The following is a 14,591-nucleotide window of genomic DNA, read 5'->3' on the forward strand; positions in this document are numbered from 1 at the left end:
CCTTAGTAGCCACCTGGGGGTTGAACCCCCAGATGGACGATCCGTGAGAGAGAGCAAGAGGCAAGAGGGCTCGCGATGCCTGGTGCTCTGCTTCTCTCCCCAAGCGGCTTCAACGGCCAGCGCCGGGCCAGGCAGAAGCCAGGAGGCTTGACCTCCATTCAGGGTGCCCAGGAGGCAAGGAGGTGTGGTAGTCTTTCGGAAGCTGCCGAAGAAGTGGACCGTGCCTAAAAATTTCCAGAAGGGCAAGGTAACTGATGCAGCTGTCTCGGACTGCAGTGTCTCTGATTCAGGCCTGACCCCGGAGGCACTGGGTCTCACTCAGGCTCCGCCAGCAGCATCGAGGACGGCTCCTCAAGGCTTGAACAGGCTTTTGGGCAGGAACAGATGAGAAGCAGACTTCCATCTGAGGATGGCTGAGCAGGAGATGTACCTACGGGTACAATTCCTGGTCACAGTGCAGGGCGCAAATTCACTCCCCACAGGCGGCCGCCATGGGACGGATCTGCATGCTGCTACGTCCAGTGTGGGGCACCCAAGAGCCGATTCCAGTCCCGCTACTCCAGGTTGGGAACCAGGGAGGCAGCCGCTGATGGCCCAGGTACTTGGATCCTGCCTCCTTCCCTCCTGGGAGTCCTGAATGGAGTTCTTGCCTCCTGGCTTCTGCCTGGCCCAGCGCTGGCCTTTGAAGCCGCTTGGGGAGAGAAGCAGTGCATGGGGCATCGCAAGCACTCTTGCTCTCTCTGTGATCGCCCATCTGGTGGTTCACCCCCCTCCCAGGTGGCTACAAGGGCCAGGGCTGGGCCAGGCTGAAACAGAAGCCAGGGACTTTATCTGGTGCCCCATTCTGAGAACCTGCCACCGGGCCCCTGGCTCCTGGATACTGGCTCCGGATCTGCTCAGCTCCCATCATTGCACCAATTTGGAGAGGACCTGCAGATGAAAGACTTACTTTCTCTTTCTCTCTCTCTCTGCATGTAACTCTGAATTTCAAATAAATGAATAAGAACTTTATAAGAAAAAAGGAAGGCATAGCTATAAATAAAATACTACATCACGGCCAACTACTAGAGTTTATATCGAACTTGATACTATATGCATCACCTGGCCTATTAACACAGAACTCCTGTGGGAAGGATAGTTAAAACCCGTGATTTGCAAACCCTTCCAAAAAGGAGACAAAGGGGAAAAATCTTCCATCTTATCCCATTGGACCAACTTTTTCCCAACATCCAAAAAAAATGCATCAAAAAGAAAACGGCACATACGTATCTGTCATGACTGCGCTGTCACATTCCTCAACAAAATATTACCAAACGCGCTCCTGAAGCACAACCAAAGCTTAGCACGCTGGGTGCAACTGAGAGGTACTCCAGGAATGCAAGGATGGCTACCATACACAATCAATATATCACAGAACAGAATAAACATGGGGAAAGCCCACAAAGTATCCCTATAGACACAGAAAACCTAGTTCACAAAAACTCCCACCACTTTGGCCATATCAAAATAAAAAGGAATCATCAAATCAGGAACAGAAGGTAAACCTCGGCTTGACAATGGCCTCTCACTGAAAACCCACAGAGCGCTAACATCACACCAAATGCCGGTTAACCAGAAACTGTCCGCCTAGACCAGGAAACAGACGAGCGTTTTCACTCTTATTCCTCCCCGTCAACAGTCTCAGGGGTCTCGAGCAGGGCGGCTGGGCCATCAAAACGCAAACAGATGGGAACGCGGGGTCGCTCCGGGAGGAGACGGAGCCCCCTCTGCTCTGGTACAGCTGCTCGCACACTGGGGAAAGTTCCAGACCGACCGTCCGCACAGCAAGACCACGACTCCACCCGCGCCTTCGGGACCCGAGAGCAACAGGCACGCCGGCAGCGAAGACTCGCAGCGGGAAACCCCAACAGCCCCCGCATCACTCACCGCCAAGGGGGCCCGGTCTGCTGGCGGCACAGGGGCCCGCGAAGGCCGCTGCTTCCACGAGGGGCCGAAGAAGAGAACCGCGCCCGGGAAATGGCGCGGCAGCCTCGGGCCGCAGCCTCTCTGAGCCCGGCCTGACCCCGGGGGCGCTGGGTCTCCCGCAGGCTCCGCCGGCAGCGTCCAGGAGGGCTCCCGACAGCTCGCGCGGGCTCTCTGGCAGCAGCGGACGGGACCCGCGAGGACTCCTACCTGAGCGCCGCGGGCCACAAGGGGCCACTTCCGGGGCACAAGGGGCCACTTCCGGGGCACAGCGCCGGGCGCAGGCGCACTCCCCGTGGGCGGCCGCCGTGGCGCCACGGGACGCACCTGCGCGCTGCCTGCCGCGTCCAGCGTCCGACGCCCCAGGGCCGCTGGCAGTGCAGCCTCTCCAGGCTGTGACCTAGGGACGCCGGTTCGAGTCCCGGCTGCTCCACTGGCGATGCTTCTCCACAGCCGCCGTCTGTCCTGTAGGGTGCCTGGTGAAGCTGAGCTCAGCTCCAGTCTCCTCGCCCCAGAGGGAAGGGACTCGGCAGCCTGGGCCATGGCATAGCTGGGGACACCTCTGGCTCCTCCTGCATAGCCCCACGGGCTGCACAGGCCCTGATGCCTGCCTCACTCTCCCATCTCTGGGGACCACTGGCACCAACTCCGGGTCCCATGCTGTTCCTGTCACCTACCCCACCTGACTTCCTGACCCTAATGGTGCATTGGCTGGAGCCGGCGCTGTGGCACAGTAGGCTAATCCTCTGCCTGCGCTGCCCGATCCCATGTGGGTGCCGGCTCTAGTCCTGGAGGCTCCTCTTCCAATCCAGCTCTCTGCTGTCGGCTTGGAAAGCAGTAGAAGATGGCCCAAGTGCTTGGGTCCCTCATCTGCATGGGGAACCAGGAAGAAGCACCTGGCTCCTGGCTTCTGATCACTGTAGCTTCGGCCATTGTGGCCATTTGGGGAAATGAACCAATGGATGGAAGACCTTTCTCTCTGTCTCTCCCTCTCACCCTAACTCTACTCTCAAATAAATAAATAATAAAATAAAATAAAAAATAGTGCATTGGCTGATTACCAGCATCTTAGTCCCTCCTTAATGGCTGGAATGGATCCTCACCTAAGGTGATGGTGAGGGCTGGGGCTGTGGGGCAGACATGAAGTCTGGGCCAGGCACTCGGGGACAAGGAGTGCTGTTTCTAAAGAGGTGGCAGGGGTGCCCTGTGTTTCCTGTCCCTGGGCCACTGGCCCCTTCCCCATGAGATTCGGCTGTCCCGATTCTGTCCCATGAGCATCCAGGGGAGGCAGCAGCTGGAAGCACAGTGCAGCCTCCCCAGAGCTTGAACAGCCTGCACCTGGGCCTCCACTGCGAGCCTCTAGAGCTGAGACAAACCCATCTCTGCTCTGCATGGGGACCCAGGTGCTCATGTATGGCAGTCACAGCAGGGGATGAGAACAGGACCCCCCCCCACCAGAGCCCACAGGTAACAATGCTCTGGGTCCTGCTGCCCCTCTGTTGGCCCGAGGCTAGGACTGCAAAACCCCACACTCACTTGCACTTGAGTTCTGCCCCTGGGACCTCCAGAACCTGCCTCTGCACCCACCCCTACTCACAGGAGTCAACCCGGCCCCCACAAATGGGCTCAGGGCACCTGGGCCTTCCAGGTGTCCTCAGATCCAATGCCCGGCTGGCTTTGGCCTTCACTGTGCAGGGTCTCCCACAGCCCCACCTCCCTATAGCCCTGCCCTTATACAGGTGGGAGCCCCGCCCCCCAGTCCTATGAGGGTCTTGTCTGAAGACAGCTGTGGTCATCAGGCCAGGAGCCTGTGTGGGGTCATTCAGGGAGAGGCCCCCTGGGCAGGCAGGGATGCAGCTCATCTTGCCAGAGTGGGGGGGTCCAGCTGTGCTCCGGGCTCCTGGAGCCAGAGCCACATGCAGGGCCCTGAGGACAGCTCCACAGCCTGGCCCAAGAGTCATGGCGGTTGAGCCAACACCCGCCCCCATCCCACAGGAGGATTTAAGGAAGCTCCAGTCGGCTGGTGCCGTGGCTCACTAAGCTAATCCTCCACCTGCGGTGCTGGCATGCCGGGTTCTAGTCCCGGTCGGGTTGCCAGATTCTGTCCTGGTTGCACCTCTCCCAGTCCAGCTCTCTGCTGTGGCCCAGGAAAGCAGTGGAGGATGGCCCAAGTGCTTGGGCCCTACACCTGCATGGAAAGCCCAGGGGGAAGCACCTGGCTCCCAGCTTCAGATCAGCACAGCGCGCCGACCGTGACAGCCATTTAGGGGGCAAACCAAAGGAAGGAAGACCTTTCTCTCTGTCTCTCTCTCTCTCTCACTAACTCTGCCTGTCAAAAAAATAAAAAAATTAAATATGGCCAAATGAGCCACTGGGCCAGAGCATTTCCCAACCCTAGAGACCCACCGGCTCTTTCCCCTAAATGTTGCCAGAAGGGCCATTGAGGAATGGACTGTCCTCTTGCCCATCCTAATTGAGTCAGTAGGCCATCCACCCCACCTATGCCCTGGGTTGACCTTTTAGGGCTAGCTGTTGAGGACTGAAGGAGCCTGGACTCCTACCACCAAACTATGGCCATCACTCCATGGGAGGAAGCCCAGGTTAACTGTGATGTCCTCTGTTAACTGAGCTGTCCTCAGAGCCCTGAGGTAGGCCAATTACATTTTTATTGACATGGGGGCAACCTTCTCAGTCCTGACCCAGTATTGGGGACCCACCTCTGTTGCCTCAACCTCCATGGCTTCAGCATGGCCCAGCCTGACATTGTGGCAATATGGTGAGTGAACCAGTTGGTAAAAGATTCTCTTTCTCCCCATCTCCCTCCCGCTCCCTCCTGCTCTGTTCCTCTCCCTCCCTCTCTCCCTCTCCCTCTCTCCCTCTCCCTCTCTCCCTCTCTCTCACTCTTAACTCTGCCTGTTAAATAAATAATCTTTTTGAAAATATTAAAGCAGTCAAATAATTGCCACATATTTGTTATATACCAGGTAGTTCCATTTTCAAAAAATTATGAAATAAATGGGGATTAATGGAGAGAGTCAATGATTTGCTGTGCGAACATAAGACAGAGAATTCAGAAACCTAGCAAGGAGCAGAGGTGTGTTGGTGTCATCAACTGATTCTCTAGGGTTAACAAAAAGTTCTGACTTGTGGCATTTAGCAACTTACGTGGCATGAATATGAACAGATGGATGTGGTTTGAAGCTACCAACTGGACACATGGAATTGCCCACAACTATTGCTCTTGATGCTTGTGAGCCCCCTCTGGCATGTCATTGTTAAGTCCCTGCCAAACAATGACTTTCTAGGGCCACCCTAAAAGCCTTTTTATGATTCCACAGGAAGAAGCATGGGGGCTTGAATAGCTGTGCAGTGGCTTATAGTTCCCACAGATACCTTTATCTATTTCTCCAGTAACTGCATCTCACGTGTATGGATGGCAAGCATCCACCCCCACACCCTGTCTCACTTCAGCACCTGCCCTCTGCTACCAGAGAGAGAAAAACAGCTTCCACCGCAGGAAACTGACACTGAGCTGCTTCAGCAAAAGGTTTCACCGTTTCGTTACACACAGTGTTGAAAAGATGCAGACTCAGAGATGAAATTTAGTAAAGTTAATGACTATTTCTACTTTGTAGAGGATATACTTTTGTTTTTTAGCTCTTGTTTATACTCCTGTGGAACTGTGGTCTTTCTACTTTTTACTTGTTCTATATTATGGTTAGTGGTGCATTAAGCCTGTGATTATAAAATGTATTAAAATTATGTTTTTGCAAAAATTAGCAAAAAAGGAAGAAAGGAAGAGGATTGAGGGAGGGAGGAAGGGAGGGAAGCAAATCCCCAGAACCATGACTCCTGTGCCATCAGTGTACCTGTGAAAACAATGTAAAGGGCACCTAATGTCTTAGTATTATGAGGGAAGTAATTTTTACCTGTAGACCCTATTAAAGGATCTATACAACCATTAGGGCCCACAGGCAGCACTCTAAGAACTATTGCCCTAGTCCAAAGTCACAAGTGTTCTTTTTCTGGTTATTGCAAACTGTTCAAATCTTTACTGAGTATATACTAAGTTGATGTTCTGTATATAAAGATCATTGAAAATGAATATTAATGTTTAAAAAAGATGTATTTATGTATTTATTTATTAGACAGACAGAGTTACAGAGAGAGAGAGAGAGAGACATCTTCCATCTGCTGGTTCGCTCCCCCAGGGGCCACAATGGCCGGAGCTGGGCCAATCTGAAACCAGGAGCTTCTTCCAGGTTTCCCATGAAAGTGCAGAGGCCCAAACACTTGGGCCATCTTCTGCTGCTTTCCCAAGTCATAGCAGAGAGCTGGATTGGAAGTGGAGCAGCCAGGTCTCAAACCGGCATCCATATGGGATGCTGGTACTGTAGGAGGCAGCTTTACTGCTATGCCACAGTGCCAGCCCCCAGATGCTCCACTTCTGAACCAGCTCCCTGCTAATGGCCTGGAAAGCAGCGGAAGATGGCCCAAGTATTTGGGCCCATGCACCCACATAGGAAACTTGGAAGAAGTTCTTGGCTCCTGGCTTTGGCCTGGCCCAACACCAAGCATTGTAGCCATCTGGGGAGTTAATCAGTGGATGGAAGTGCGCTCTCTCTCTCTCTCTCTTTTTCTCTTTCTCTCTCTCCCTCCCTCACTCCTTCCCTCTCTCTGTAACTCTGACTCTCAAATAAATAAATATTTTTTAAAATTAAAAAAAGATAATTAAAGCCAGACCTGCATGGCTACCTTAAAATTAGAATTCAGGGCCAGAATTATGGGTCAATGGGTTAAGCTACTGCCTGTGACAACGATGCCCCATGCATGAGTGACCATTCAAATGCCAACTGCTCTCTTTGATCGAGCTCCTTGGTAGTGTGACTGCAAAAGCCACTGGAGGATGACCAAAGTGCTTGGGCCCCTGCCAACTACTTGGGAGACTGGATGGATCTCCTTGCTCCTGGCTTCAGCCTGGTCCAGCTCTTGCCCCTGCAGCCATTTGGGGATTGAAGGAGCAGATGTCTCCCTGTCTCTGTCTCCCTGTCTCTGTCACACTGACTTCCTAATAAGTAAGATAAATCTTTTGATACTTGATGATAATAATCAAGGCTTTCTTACAGTGATAATTTTGTTGTGCCCAAATCTCTCTTTTCTGTAAGAGGACAACAGTAGCAGGTGGTTCCTAAATTCTTCATTCAAAGAGATTTCAGACAATCTATAGTCATGTCCAACAAATAACTGAAATCAGGCACTAGGCAGAGTTAGTCTTAAGCACTGCCTTCCACTACCCTTTGCTCACTCCTTTTATTCTGTCATTTATTCCTGCATCCCAGTAAAAAACATGGAATTCTTACTCAAGCTTGAGTCAAGTCTGTAACTTATTGATTTTCTGGGAAAAAAATTATTATGCTCCCAAGTTCAATGACATAGTAAGTCTCTCATCTCCAGAAAATAATGTGACACTCTTTCTGTTCAAGAAAAATGAGCCAGAAATTAAGTAAAACCAGGAAAGCTTAGTGCTCTTCTTTAGATTATAGCCATTACAGCTTGCATGTGCCTACTGTCAAATGACAACCTGCTGGTGACTGGCACAGTAGCCTAAAATGGAATCGTTGGAAAGTATAACCCTTAGTATTAATTTCTTACTCAGTTCAATCAAAGACACAAATGTTCCAAGACTTCCTGAAATATGCTTATAGATATTCTCCGTTAGTTTTTTTCAGGATAAAACTGGTGCATCTTACATGATTATGTGTATGGACAATTCATAGAAAGTTACGGAGCTCAGGATCGGTTGGTACTGAAAACTGAAAGTTTTGGCTAAATTGCTAAATATTTGGTCTTCAATGCCTCACCTACATTTATAAACAAATATGAGACATTGTTTCCTGCAATATTTCTTTCTAAGCCAGAGTTTATTTAAAACAAAACAAAACAAACAAAAAAAAAAGGGTAACCACTGCAGTGAAGTATGTCTGCACTGATGTGCAAATACGTTTTTTCTTTGTACTCATCTTTGTGAATGTATGAAACCTAACATTTATTATATTGTGCTTGAAAAGAAGACAGATTGAAATGCAGCTTTAGAAAGAAAAGATGGTGCTGAGGCAAGCTCTAATTTCACTGATGTACCGCAACTGCATCAGCAAGAGGATGAGACTAAATGCATTCTCAGCGGAAGTGAGAAACGGCCTGGACACCGCCGGTACTGTGCCGTCGCATTCAGGTGGAAGCAGTCATTGATTCAGACTGCGATTGAGAAAGGAATCCCAGATGGAACCATCCGGAGCCGGAGGCTCCTATCTGAGAGTCGGCAGTCGTGTGTGTAAACCAAGAAATCAGGAGACGGCTGAATGCTGAAAGGAAGCAAGCACCGGAGTCCCAGCTCTCTCAACGTGAGACCATCACGGGAATCTCAGTCCTCTGCAGCAGCTAAGGGACATGGCTATGTAAGGGCTTGCTAGTTAGCTACATCCATCCATGTTTCCTGTTTCTAGGTTTCCTTTGTATGTGTATTACTTAATTTCTGGTTAACCACTCAACTGATGAGTCACATAGTTCACAGGGCCATCCTAGTGCCTTCAAGGAAACTTATATTCACCAAAGCTGTACAATGGAATCACTCGTCCATAGGGTGTCCTGGGCCACTTCCTTAGTCACCTGGATGTGGGCTGCATGATTTTTGGATGTCTTTGGTTTAGCTGTCCTTCCTTCCATTAGCCTTGACCTATCAATAATCAGTACCTTCTCTGGAACTAGGGGAAGGGGAAGGTAAGACCTCAGATTTATTGCAGTCATGGTAGTGATTACTGAAAGATTTTGCAAAGGATACAGAAAATAAGAAATTGCTGCCAAAAGTGAGTGTTGCACATTGCTAATTAATTTTTCATATTATAAGTTATCATTTTCTTTAGAACAATGCTGTAATGGAACTTTGTGTTTCTGAAAACATGCTGTAGGTGTACAATTGAGTAACTGAGTTTTCAATTCTCTATCATTTTAATCAATTTAAATTTAAACTCAACTGATCACCTGTAGCTAAACACCATCACACTGGTCAGCCCAGACCAGCAACATAGCTCCTCAGTTAGTATATCTTGCTGTACAATATAATTTCATTAACTCCAAATCCATGAATTCAGAAATTATGAGCACCTGACATAGATTGAATGACTCTGCCATTGACTTTTGCACTGTGATGAAAATATCAACTAATCTCATTCATAAGGTTAAAAGGATTATAGATCAACAGTTTGACTCTCCTAGTGGCACAAACTAGTTATGAGAACTAGTTTAGAATTATTTAGCCACTAATATATTGAAAATAAATGTGTTAGATGATGAATTATTTTTTAATTGTTTCTTATTTTTAAATTAGTTATGACAAGCAAGTCTAAAGAAAACTTTACTAGGAAACAAGTGCTCACAAGGTGTACCAGACACTGGACTGGTCCTGGAGACTATTTTAAAATGAGTTTTGGACCTGCACCCCACATCAGAGTCCCTGGGTACACTGTCTACTCTGGCTCCAGACTCCAGTTCTGCCCACATAAATAGATTCAGCTTGTGATACAGAGAGGGAGATGAATGTAGCCAGGTTTTGCTCTCTTTGTCCCATCTGATAACCTTCCTTGAAGGGTACACCTGGGTTCGGGGTTGGCACATACTTTTTTTTTTTTTTTTGACAGGCAGAGTGGACAGTGAGAGAGAGAGACAGAGAGAAAGGTCTTCCTTTGCCGTTGGTTCACCCTCCAATGGCCACCGCGGCCGGCATGCTGCCGCCGGCGCACCGCGCTGATCCGATGGCAGGAGCCAGGTGCTTCTCCTGGTCTCCCATGGGGTGCAGGGCCCAAGCACTTGAGCCATCCTCCACTGCACTCCCTGGCCACAGCAGAGAGCTGGCCTGGAAGAGGGGCAACCAGGACAGAATCCGACGCCCCGACCAGGACTAGAAAAACATGAGTGTTTTTGAACGGAGGGTCCAATCTTCCTACTGAGGTGTGTGAATGCTGATCTTGCTTCTTAAAAAAAAAAAAAAAGTTGTCTGTTGTCTTCCTTTGCTTTGTCCTCAGCCTCATGACCCTGTCATGCAGGAAGTTGTAATTTTCATATGGCATTTTTGCAATGTCCTTATTTTGAGAGCAGAAGTACATCTGCAGTTGTATGTTGCACAACGTGTTCATTGACAACATATCAAAAGTGATTCGAGTGCCACACTTTAAGCAAATTCCCACTTGGCAAAATGTAAGGCATTCCTCACTGCATAGAAGCACAGAAGTCCTAGGTCCACGTTGTCACACAGCTGGTTAAGCCACCACCTGTGGTGCAGACATCCCATATGGGCACCTGTTCGAGTCCCTGCTGCTCCACTTCCTATCCAGATCCAAGCTAATGTGCCTCCAACAGTGGAAGATGGTCCAGTTGTTTGGGCCCCTGCATCCACATCTCCTGGGGATTGAACCAGCTAAGGGAGGATCTCTCCCTTTCTCTCTCTAACTCTACCTTTTAAATAACTAAATAAATCTTTTTTTTTTTTTTTGGACAGGCAGAGTGGACAGTGAGAGAGAGAGAGAGAGAGAGAGAAAGGTCCTCCTTTTCCATTGGTTCACCCTCCAATGGCTGCTGTGGCCTGCACGCTGCAGCCGGTGCACTGTGCTGATCTGAAGGCAGGAGCCAGGTGCTTCTCCTGGTCTCCCATGGGGTGCAGGGCCCAAGTACTTGGGCCATCCTCCACTGCACTCCTGGGCCATAGCAGAGAGCTGGACTGGAAGAGGGGCAACCGGGACAGAATCCGGTGCCCCGACCAGGACTAGAACCCAGGGTGCTGGTGCTGCAGGTGGAGGATTAGCCTAGTGAGCCGCGGCGCTGGCCAATAAATCTTTTTAAAAAGGAAAAAAATTGGGGCAGCACTGTTGTTTGGCAGGTGAAGCTGCTGCCTGTAGCACTGGCTTCTCACGTGGGTGTTGGTTCCAGTCCCGGCTGCTCCCTGCTAATGTACCTGGAAAAGCAGCAGAAGATGGTCCCTGTCCATGGGTCTCTGCACCAATGTGGGAGACCTGGAAGAAGCTCCTTGCTCCTAGCTTTGAATCTGCCCAGCTCCAGCTGTTGTGGCTATTTGGGAAGTGGACCAGCAGATGGAAGATCTCTCTTTCTGTCTGTCTCTTTTTCTCTCTCTGTCTTTCAAAATATAAAAAATTTAAAAAAAGTTTTCCTATCCCCTACTGTAAGAGTTTATCTTGCCTGCACTGAACAATTGCCCTACTGTAGGAACTTCAGTTTCTCCAGAATGTTACATTTGTATGCAAATAACTACAACCAATAAAAAGCAACCAATAAAAGAGAATGTGAAACAACTTATTAAATTCTATCAGATTTCTTTAAATGATTTATTTTATTTATTTGAAAGGCAGAGTGACAGAGAAAGAGGAAGAGAGAGATCTTGGTTCACTTGGCACATGATCACATTGGTCAGAGTTGGGTCAGGCTGAAGCCAGGTGCCTGGGACTCTATCCAGGTCTCCCATGGGGGTGCAGGGTCCCTAGTACTTGAACCATTTTCTGCTGTTTTCCTAGACTCATTAGCGGGGAGCTGGATCAGAGGCAGAGCAGACAGGACACAAACAGATGCTGTGCTATTGGGTGCTGCCTGACAGATGGTGGCCTAACTCGCTGCACCACAACACCCACCTGGTATCAGGTTTTGTTTTGTTTTGTTTTTTTGTTTTTTGACAGGCAGAGTGGACAGTGAGAGAGAGAGACAGAGAGAAAGGTCTTCCTTTGCCATTGGTTCACCCTCCAATGGCCGCCGCGGCCGGCACGCTGCAGCCGGCACACCATGCTGATCTGATGGCGGGAGCCAGGTGCTTCCTCCTGGTCTCCCATGGGGTGCAGGGCCCAAGCACTTGGGCCATCCCTCACTGCACTCCCGGGCCACAGCAGAGAGCTGGCCTGGAAGAGGGGCAACTAGGATAGAATCCGGCGCCCTGACCGGGACTAGAACCCGGTGTGCCCATGCCACTAGGCGGAGGATTAGCCTAGTGAGCTGCGACTCCGGTCTGGTATCAGGTTTTAAAATGACCATTTTGTTTCCTGATTTGCTACCGGTATGGTGATTACTAGTCTCCTGAAACACAGACTTTTTTTTTCGGGTGCTAATTAAAGAAAAAAAAAGATTTATTTACTTGAAAGGCAGAGTTAGAGAAAGAGAGGTAGCCTGATATAAATTATTTCCATTTTTAATGAAGAATGGGATGGGAGAGGGAGTAGGAGGTGGGGTGGGAGTGCGGGTGGGAGCGCAGGTGTGAGGGGAAGAACCACTATGTTCCTAAAGTTGTACCTATGAAATCTGCATTCATTAAATAAAAGCTTTTTAAAAAATGATTGTTAACTCCCAAGCAATAGATTAAAGTAATGTGCATAAATCTCATAACTTCCTCATCTTAAGGTCTCCAAAGAAAGGGGTAATTGGTGTTGATGTTTTATTTCAACATAATATATTTCCTGCCCTCCATAAATTACAAGACCATATAAACTCTTCTGAGAACTAAGGTATGCAAAATACACAAGAATGACTCTATTCAAATGATAAAATCCACCTGGATGGAAACTCTGCCAGTGTTTTCCCACAGTCTTTTTTCTAATCTTTTCTTTGCTATGCAAATACTGTTGCTAGTTTTTTATTTTATTTTATTTATTTATTTATTTATTCATTTTTGACAGGCAGAGTGGACAGTGAGAGACAGAGAGAAAGGTCCTCCTTTTTGCCATTGATTCACCCACCAATGGCCGCCACGCCACAGCCAGCGCACCACGCTGATCCGAAGCCAGGAGCCAGGTGCTTCTCCTGGTCTCCCATGCAGGTGCAGGGCCCAAGTACTTGGGCCATCCTCCACTGCACTCCCGGGCCACAGCAGAGAGCTGGCCTGGAAGAGGGGAACCGGGACAGAATCTGGTGCCCTGACCGGGACTAGAACCCGGGGTGCCGGCACCACAGGTGGAGGATTAGCCTAGTGAGCCGCAGTGCCGGCCCTGTTGCTAGTGTTTAAATCATTACTTATCTATGCTCCAAAATTTAAATCTGTTGGTTACCCTGTTATCTTCTTCTTGGTTATTTTTACTTGTGCAAAGATAATTTTCTTACCTGTACAAAATTAATTTGATTTCTATAACTGACAATCAGACAAATGAATATCAAGGACATTAATGAGAGGGAAAACAAAAAGGCAAATTTCAGAAAATATTTCAGTTTCATAAGATTCTAAATTCTAGATAGTTTGAACTTTGCTGAAAACTCTACTGAAAGCAACCCATCAGAAAATGTGATAGGAAAACAAATTAATGATAAGTTCAAGGCTGGTGCCGCGGCTCACTAGGCTAATCCTCTGCTTTGCAGCGCCAGCACACCAGGTTCTAGTCCCGGTCGGGGCGCCAAATTCTGTCCCGGTTGCCCCTCTTCCAGGCCAGCTTTCTGTTGTGGCCAGGGAGTGCAGTGGAGGATGGCCCAAGTGCTTGGGCCCTGCACCCCATGGGAGACCAGGAGAAGCACCTGGCTCCTGCCATCGGATCAGCGCACGGTGTGCCAGCCGCAGCGCACTGGCCGCGGCGGCCATTGGAGGGTGAACCAACGGCAAAGGAAGATCTTTCTCTCTGTGTCTCTCTCTCACTGTCCACTCTGCCTGTCAAAAAAAATAAAAAATAAAAAAAAATCCAACTGAGCCTTATAATGGCATAAAGATGATAATAATAAAACACTATTTCCTGGGGCCAGCACTGTGGCATAACAGGTAAAGCCACCGCCTGCAGTGCCAGTATCCCATATGGGCACCAGTTCAAGTCCTGGCTGCTTCACTTCCAGTCCAGCTCTCTGCTGTGGCCTGGGAAAGCAGTAGAAGATGGCCCAAGTCCTTGGGCCTCTGCACCCACATGGGAAACCTGGAAGAAACTCCTGGCTCCTGGCTTCAGATTGGCACACCTCCAGCCGTTGCAGCCAATGGGAAGTACAGCAGAAGATGGAAGACACCTATCTCTCTCTCTTTCTCTCTCTCTCTGCCTCTCCTTCTCTTGGTGTGTAACTCTGACATTCAAATAAATAAATAAATCTTTTTTGTTTGGTGTTTGTTTTTTAATGACAGATAGAGTTAGACAGTGAGAGAGAGAGAGAGAGAGAGGTCTTCCTGGTTTCCCATGCAGGTGCAGGGCCCAAGCACTTGGGCCATCCTCCTATGCCTTCCCCGACCACAGCAGAGAGCTGGACTGGAAGAGGAGCAACCAGGACAGAATCCAGCGCCCCGACCAGGACTAGAACCTGGGGTGCCGGAGCCGCAGGTGGATGATTAGTCTAATGAACCACGGAGCTGGCCAACAGTATTTTTTTTTTAAGATTTATTTATTTATGGGCCTGCGCCATGGCTCACTTGGTTAATCCTCTGCCTGTGGTGCCAGCATCCCATATGGGCGCTCTTTCTAGTCCCAGGTGCTCCTCTTCCAGTCCAGCTCTCTGCATGGGAGACTAGGAAGAAGCACCTGGCTCCTGGCTTCGGATCGGCTGAGTTCTGAGTGTAGCAGCCATTTGTGGAGTGAACCTGTAGGACCCCAAAAGCGGTGTCCTCTTGTGACGACCCCAGA

General features: G+C 49.2%; 1 protein-coding gene and 1 long non-coding RNA gene across 22 annotated transcripts in view; one reads left to right on the plus strand and one right to left on the minus strand.

The window, feature by feature from the left end:
* LOC103346232 (uncharacterized) overlaps positions 1–13,336 on the minus strand; it is a 54,175-nt gene extending 40,839 nt beyond the window's left edge. For all 11 annotated transcript variants that reach the window (XR_011378541.1, XR_011378537.1, XR_011378536.1 and 8 more), the window contains exon 1: positions 1,927–13,336. This is a non-coding gene — a long non-coding RNA (uncharacterized lncRNA). The remainder of the gene's footprint in view (positions 1–1,926) is intronic.
* Positions 1–14,591, plus strand: part of LOC138843592 (rho GTPase-activating protein 20-like) — a 1,064,354-nt gene that overhangs the window by 419,587 nt on the left and 630,176 nt on the right. The window lies entirely within an intron of this gene.

Source organism: Oryctolagus cuniculus, chromosome 8 (genome assembly GCF_964237555.1).
Source record: "Oryctolagus cuniculus chromosome 8, mOryCun1.1, whole genome shotgun sequence".
NCBI classification, from domain to species: Eukaryota; Metazoa; Chordata; class Mammalia; order Lagomorpha; family Leporidae; genus Oryctolagus; species Oryctolagus cuniculus.